At 38.2% G+C, this 8,551-nt stretch overlaps 1 pseudogene; it reads right to left on the bottom strand.

Annotated features, from left to right (window-relative positions):
* Window positions 1-7,694: 7,694 nt before the first annotated feature.
* On the bottom strand, window positions 7,695-8,012 carry LOC105305925 (annotated as a pseudogene).
* Window positions 8,013-8,551: the final 539 nt, after the last annotated feature.

An 8,551-nucleotide genomic window follows, 5' to 3' on the forward strand; every position in this document is an offset into this window, starting at 1 on the left:
TTCTTTTATGTCCATTTAACAGATAAGAGAACTGAAGATTATATAAATTAAATGAATTGCCCCAAACTGGTAAGTGATAGAGCTGGGAATGAAACTCAGTTCTGTTTAGATATCATAGTCAGCATTTCCCAGGGTGTGCTCTGTGAAACAGTATCCTATGAAATACTACAAGTACAAATGTGCACACACACAAACATGTGTGTGTTTTCTGTAGTCAAATCAATATGCGGAAGTCTTAAATATCTGATTCCAGAGATAGTTCATAGATATCAGCATATTAGAAGCTCTAAGGGACACTTTAGGAAAGAAACTTGCTTAAATCATGTAACTCAGAATTTCCCCCAAATAGTTTAATCATGGATCTTTTATTTCCTATCATACCACTAACAAACCACAGAAATAGTGTTCTATTTCACACACTTTTTAAAATACCACACTATACTACTTAGTCTCTCAACCAGAGGAGATATTCAGAATCTAGCTCACTGGGATTCTGTTCACAAATCATCAATACAGATGAAAACAAAGGCAACGACTTAATCAAATTAGCTAGTGAGTCAAAGTGGGGAAGAAAAGCTGCTACACTAGATAATAAAGTAGGACTTAATAATCTGGAACAATAAACAGAAGTAAATAAGATAAAATCTGACAGGGATAAATGTAAAATCTTGCAGTTAGGTTAAAACAAAAATCAATTACATGATAGTAGTTTATGTGAGGAAGCCTGGGGGATTTAATTGACCATAAACCCAATAAAAAAAACAATTGAAGTGTTTTCAATAAGCAAAGAACTACAGTTTTATACCTGCGTGAATACAAGAGCAGTGTTCAGAGTGGCAAAGATTGGTACACATTCCCCTAACCATTATGCTAGTCAGAGGGTTTATCGAGCATTGTGATATTCCTGGCAGCACACTTTCCGACAGGCAATGTATGGCAAGCCAAAACCTATCCAGATGGCATTGACTTAGATAATAAGGAGTCCAGCAGACACCACCTTTTGAGCAATAGTAAAAAAATAACCTCAAGCTATTTATTTCTGGCAAGAGTAGATTCAAGGTGGCTGTTGGGAGTGGATGATTGCACTAGATATTTTTTTCATTTGTCTCTCCTTATTCATTTATTTCATCCTTCACCAATATGTTTTGTATCCTAGGCTGCTCCCTGCCCTTTATCTTCCAGCAGGGGGCACCAGGATGAGGTTAGAGGGTAGAGGGAGAGTACAATGAGTATTTTATTAACTTGGCTGCCTTCCTGCGGCTTTCTAGGTGGACTTCAACTTCAGCTACCTTCTCTGGTCTCAAGTAAAAGTTTCTTCTTTTTAACCCTTCAGGCTTAAGATCCTATTCTTGTTAGCTCTGGAGTGCTCCTACGATTCGCTTAACTCTGCTCACATTTTTGTAAATCCCCTTTACTATGCTCTCCTCAATTGTCCTGCCTGAGTGTGTGATTTGTTTCCTGCTGAGATCAGATTCATACTAATGCTGGGATGATTCAAATGATTGTCTTTGAATATTTCAAGGGCTATCATATGGAAGGATGTGGAATTAAGACAAGAGAATGGAAGTTAATGGAAAGATTGAATTCATGTATTCATGCAAGTAACCTTATTAAGCCTCTATTATGTGCCAAGCATTGTGCTAAGCATGAAGCAGTGCTCCAAAAAACTCATAGCAAAGAGAGTTAATCCAGGTTAGAATTTAGAAAGGCCTCTCAGGAACAACAACAAAAAAAAAAGGTCCAAAAGATGAGTAGGGAATGCAGGGAAAAGAAAGTAAAATCTGGACAGGAATGTTCCAGGAAGAGGAATTTATAGGTGAGAATGCTGAAGGTGAAAGTGAAGTAGCCTTATTCTAGAAAGTGAAAAAAGTGTTTATAGTTTCTCTCTCTTCCACTTGAGTAAGAAGAGAGCATCCAGGGATGAGGCTGAGAGGTAGAAGGAGATTCAAACATGCAGAGCTGTTGTGAATATAGACTTGATCCCAAGGGCTGGAGGAGCTACTTGAAAAGTTTAAAGCAAGGGAGACACCCAGTATGATTTTCTCTTTCCATTGCAGATAGAAAGAGCAAGAATTTCCAAGGATCAGAGCTTTTCAGATATAAATCAAGCTGTCTTCCAAAAGAATGAACAGCTAGATCCTGAACTCAGCCAAAGAGAGACTGGAAGACAGCATATTTCCAAAAAGAAAACTACCCTGAGTGAAAAGTTGAAGTAGTGGACATCTACAGCCTTTTTTAATTCTAAAAATTCTGAGACTTCTTTATTTGGCCAAATGCTTCACAGTGGAATAAAGACAGAGAGGTTTGGGAATCCATTCACTTTCATCCAAAACTGGCAATGAGAAGTTACTTTTTTTTTTCCCAGTCCCTCCTCTTGGGCCTAGAAAACAGGACACATGTCCAGACCTAAGCATCAGGATACACAGGACTTCAGTGTTTGTGTTCTTCTCTCATCTCAGCTGACACAGGAAGGGCACCGGCCACAGCAAGCTCCAGAGAATAGCTCTGCCAGCATCTGACCTTCAGGCTTGCTGATAGTTGACTCTATAGTAAAGGATATTAGACAAGTTCACTATTATTATTTTTTAAATTAAACCCTACAAAAAGTAAAAAGCAAACATCTCAGGCCCTGGGGCAGTGTAACCCTTTGGCCACAGTGAGATCTGAGGGCTCCGAAGATAGAGATATTGTTAAGCACAGCGGCCCTCCTGTTTTGGAACTCATTCTCAGGGACTGGGCAGAAATGTGTGTGATAATGCAGCTGTGTACAAATGCATTTGTTATAGAAACCTTCTCATTACACTTGAATTTGGGCCAGTGCATGGCCCTGACAGTGAGGAGGGTCCGAGGCTGCCAAACTGGCACTGTTTAGAGCAAGTTGCCTTTTGCAGCCAGCATAAGCATCTGAGATGTGCCAGAGAGCCCACTTCCTTTTGGAGAGTGCCCAGTACATGCTTCCAATCTCATATCTTGGTCAATCTCTTTGTTCTATACTAGACTGTAGCAAACACTACAGCTTTGTCAGTAGGGCTCAGTTTTCTAGTCGTTATTCCACTCAATTCTTAATCCTGTGAGTCATTTTCCTACCACATTGTCCTACTCCTCTTTTTTTGCAGCCCCTGGAATATGTTCACATTTTCTGGCATTCCAGGTATAGAACATGTGCAATTAGAACTGGGCAGTCCCTACTTTCTGACTACGATGACAAGAGAAGCAGCCTAGCTTTCCAAGCACTTCTTATGACTTCAAATTAAAACAGATTTATTTGGGCTGAAACATTCATTAGTGAAAGACAATTAGACAATTATCAATCTATACCGAGTTGTAATAACTTTAACAAGAGCATAGGATAAGTCTTCCTAATCCTGCCAGGATGGCCACACCAATAGGGCAACAGGAGAGACCGGTAGGAAAAAGGGGAGAAGGAAAGGAACTAAGATGGGAGTGATGGCCATGAAGGAGGAAAGAAAGCATAGTAAAGTGAATGTGAGAGGGTTTAATTTTCTTCATGGAAAATATGCTATTATCAAAAGCAACTTCTTCTACTGGCATTTTTGCTTTTACCAGTAGAGGTGAAGAAGTGCAGTTTTATGTAACACATATAACAGAGAAAAGAGAATGGTGACCCTAGAAAAATTATAACATTAAAAATAAGTCTGTCTTTGCTAATAAACAGCACAGACACCATACTGTGCTATCTTGAGTATAAAGGTGACATTTATAGTTAATCCTATAGTAACTTCTCCAACTGCTACTGCATTTTGAACACCATGCTCTCACACAGAGTCTCTTTCCAAAGATTGAGTATTTCTGAGGCTTCATACTTCGAAGCCTAGATTGGGCATTCTGTTCTTAAGAATGCCTCATGGCCTGGGTTATCTGCTTCCAAAATATCTTCCTCACATGAGAATAGTTTTCACATTTGGTAATTGTTTACTTATCTTTTCCACCCACCAGATTATGACCTTCCTGAAGACAAAAACCACATTATTCATTTCTGAATCCCTGGTGTCTGTCAATGCCTCCCTTTATAAATCTTTGTAGAATAAAATAACTCATGAGCCTTATTTCTTGTCTCACCCTTTAAGTCAAGAGACTACAACTGTAGGGTACTTAAGTTAAATTAGATACATTGACTTCTAACCCCAATATACTGTAATTTTAGAACATGCTGTTTTCGGGCTAAATTGGGGAGTAGATGAGGCTTTAAAGAAAAAAAAAATGTTTGGCTGGATGAGAATATAAAAAGAGGAAAGAATTTCTCCTAAACAGAATCCTTCATTTAAAAGGATGAGGTAACGGAGAAAAAGGAACCCTCATACTCTGCTGGTGGGACTGCACGTCAGTACAGCCACTATGGAAAATGGAAACAGTATGGAGGTTCCTCATAAAACTAAGAATTAATCTATCATATGATCCAGCGATCCCTCTACTGGATATTTACCCCAAAGACTTGAAAACCTATATCCGAAAAGATATTTGCAAACCAATATTCATAGCAGCATTATTCACGGTGGTGTCCTACAATGAAGCAACTGAAGTGTCCTACATAGATTATTGGATAAAGAAGCTGTGGCACATATATACAATGGAATATTAGTGATAAGAAGAGATGAAATACTGTCATTTGCAACAATATGGATGGACCTCGAGATAATCATGCTAAGCGAAATAGCTGGACAGAAAAAGTTGAAAACCACATGATATCACTGGGATATAAACCTAAGAGCAACAAAAAAACAGGACAAACAAGCAGAAACTCATAGACATGGACAATAGACTAGTGGTTACCAAAAGGTAGGAGGGAAATGGGAGGGGGGAGGTAGATGGGGTAAAAGGGGTCAAATATGTAGTGACAGAAAGAAATCTAACTATGGGCAGTGAACACATAATGCAATGTATATTTATGCCTTACTGTTAAATTGTATGTCTGAAACTTACTGGATTTCATTAACCAATGTCATCGTAATAAAAATTAAAATTAAAAACAAATAAATAAATAAAAGAAAAAAATTAAAAGGGTGAGATAAATTATGGCAAGAGTAAAATGGAATTTAGGCTAGGCATATACAAAGATATATGTACAGAATTATAGAAAGACAGAAACATTAATTCTCACTTTTAACAGTCAAGAGTTGAAGTCCAGAAGTAGTAAAAACCAAAATTCTGACTGCAAGAAAAGTTGGAAATCCCCTTTTTTTCTGAAATTGAACTCTTCATAAAAAATATGTTAAAAATGAAGGTGAGGTTTGTTTACTTTTAGAATCAGTGGCTCGAAAGGGGTAGAAACCATTGATGGTTAATATGAAAAAAAGCAATTTAAAGGTGGCTCCATAGTGTAGTGGTTAGCATGTCTGCTTTACACACAGAAGGTCCTGGGTTCACACCCTGGGTGCGCTAGACCCTGGGTGCACGCCGCTAGAGCATGGGAGGAGATGCCCCACCTTCCAAGATCTAGTTCTTAATGGGAGACAGCAACATCCGTAGGTCAGGAGTGTAACTGTGTGGTGGGGAATTAAAGGAGGGGGAGCAATTTAATTGTTTTGATTTAAAAAAAAACAAATGTAAAACATTAGACTCTTCTGAGTTATATGAAAGGAATAGAGAACATGAACATTAAATAAATAGAACAAATAAAATATATATGCACTTTCATTTTCTACTGTTCATAGTTATAAAAATAAGAAAGAGGATTAAAAAGAAAGAGAAATAGTTGTAGGTTGGGGGAGGCTTTGGATACAGTAACAGAGAAAGAAACATGCATATAAACTCATGTGGACATAAAACCATAACTAGAAAAAGATACACTCAAATAAAGATCCAGATATAGGTTTCCACGGCTTTGAATCTCCATTTCGATTTTGTTTTATTTTAGAATAAACTAGCAAAGAGTTTTAAAATTAGGTTTAAATTTACCTTTGAGATCTCTATTCTTGCTTTGGGAATTATGAGACTCTGATTGTTTGCTCTGTGTGTGTGTGTGTGTGTGAGAGAGAGAGAGAGAGAGAGAGAGAGAGAGAGAGAGAGAAGAGGAGAGACAAATAGAAAATGAAAAATTCTAAAGGAACCGATATAAAAGTTATGATGAGAACCTTTGTTCAGAGTAAGGACTATTTCAAGAAGAGAATATTCTGAAATTTTGAATGGATCCCTTTACAAACTCACTTTGGTTGCTGAAACAAACTACATGGTGTGTGTTGGGGGCGGGGGAGGTGTTCCAAAAATAGGTTTCATTGGCTGCCATTTCTCTCTTTGGAGATTTTCTGAGTCATCAATTTGTCCCCATCTCACACTAATCAGAATTCCTGGAGTGAGATGGGGCTTGGGGATGCTTGCACTGCTTTTAACATACTTTTTGCTTCATGACTCAGTGGAAGTGGGTAAATGAACCCAGCATATAAGATTTTGCATCTTATAAAAGATGCAAAAAAAAAAAAAAGTCCACCAACATGTTCGCTAATAAGTCTGTTATGGGGAGCAATTCTGAATTTACTCTACACTAAACGTTTTAATTTTTTATTCTTATGTAACTACATATTGGAGATATCCTACAGATAAGCAGCTTTGCACAGCTTTGTCACCCTTGTTATTGAACCTTTTAAAAATATTCTACTTTCACTTATTCAATTCCATAGTTATTGATTTAGAAGAAGATAATATGTAACTTAACGTGCTCATGAATTATTGAGTGTTTTGTCACTGACTGTTTTTTTTTTGTGCCCGTGTTATTATATGTTATTGATCCACAATACTTTATGATTGTTTTTTCTATTCTTTCTATTTAGGTTATATTTAACATCCTTTAAAAGTCTGTTAACTCCATTTTACCATTTTTGCTTCACAGACTAAAACTTTTTTTGAGTTTATACTATGGATGAGATACAATGCTATCCACTGGAATTGAATGCCTTGTGGCTGTGACTCCAAGCTGTAAAATGGCTTCTAGACTCACATGTTCATTTATAAAGCTATTTCATTTCTCCTTAGCTCAGCAACAGGTTTCAATTAAATGGAGCATTATTATTAAAAGTTCTTTAACAAAGAAAAATATATCTATTTAGTTGTGTGATTTTTAAAAAAAATCCCCTAAATCTTCCCCATATGGTAAAATATGACCAATAAGAAATTTTATAGACTGAGACCTTTTCCTCTCAAGATAGAAGTGATTGATAGTAAAGGAGCTATTCAAGTCTTTATGTGAAATTAAAGCTTAGCTGTGCTGGCCTTATTTATAGGGGAGTCCAGAGGCTTGTTCCTCAACAAGAGGTATAGAATCCCAGTTGTAACATTCAGAATACTAATGAGAGTCTCCACTAATCACTCCTCTCCACCTGAACTGGGCTACGTCTTTCTTGTTTATCTCTCTGTGCTAGTATTCTAGAAATAAAGGTCTGCTCCATTTTTCTTAAGGGGATAGAGTTTAACAGCAGAAATAAGAACAATTATTTGGCTATGGCATACAAAGTTAATTCTGATCCCATGGTATATTTTTTTTTCTGGTGCATGTGAATTACTTAATTATGATTAAATATCATTGCCAGTACTGTCTGTTGCTTCCTTCTGTGCCCCTCACTGTGCTCCTCACCACTGAGTCCCTGGAGGGAATCTCAAGTAGATGATGGGCAAGATGTTACCCCTCCCAAATGTCAGCCAGGAACCCATTTCTGAAAAGGCTTTATTACAGGCAGGGGGACTCAGACCTTCTTGGCTGCTGCTTCCCTCATGGCCGCAAGGACGTTACTCAGCTCCTTCCTCTTCCTCTTAGTATGAATGTGTGTCCTCTCCCTTTTCTTGACAATTGTCAGGGCTTGCTCGTCATTGGAGACCTTGAGCACCTCCGTAGAGCACCGCTTGTAGGGGGCAAAGCTGCACACCTTTTGGATCATGTCCTGCACGAACTTGGTGTGCTTGGTGAGACGTCTGTGGCAGCGGCTATGCCTCAGCTTGCTCACATTCTTGGTCACCTTGTGACCCTTGTTGAGGTCCACAGTCATTGGGTAGTGCAGAGTCATGGCTACGGACAAGAGTGGGAGAGGAGATAGAGTTGAGTTTTGCCTCAGCCATCACCACCTGGACCCCCGTGCTCTGGCCCCCTTAGAGTCACTCGTTGCACCCAATCGGCCCCCTGAGCCTCACTGGGATCCCTGGGGTCCACATGGTGGCTGATCCCACCTGCCCAGGGTCCAACTAACCTGCCTCATGGTATATTTTAAGCCAAAATACACTCATTCTCTGAACTCTAAACATGGCAAAAATGACTTTTGCTTTTTTTCCTCCCAAGGAGGGAGGAGGATGATTATAATAATATTCTATAAGAAAATACCTAAAACACTGTCTGAAATTTGCCTTACTTTTTCTTAGTCTTCAAGATTAGATAATACTGGCAGAATTTAAGATCTTTGACTTCAAGTGGAATGAAACAAGCATTACAAAATAGATATTATAATAAACAGAAAAGAAAGGGAAATTTATTTTACTGGAGATTGGAGACCTGTAATCAATAATGTTTCACAGAGAAAAACTTTAAAGATGCCAGCTTGTTCTTAGACTA

The sequence above is a fragment of the Pteropus vampyrus genome, unplaced genomic scaffold (assembly GCF_000151845.1).
Source record: "Pteropus vampyrus isolate Shadow unplaced genomic scaffold, Pvam_2.0 Scaffold404, whole genome shotgun sequence".
Lineage (NCBI taxonomy): Eukaryota > Metazoa > Chordata > Mammalia > Chiroptera > Pteropodidae > Pteropus > Pteropus vampyrus.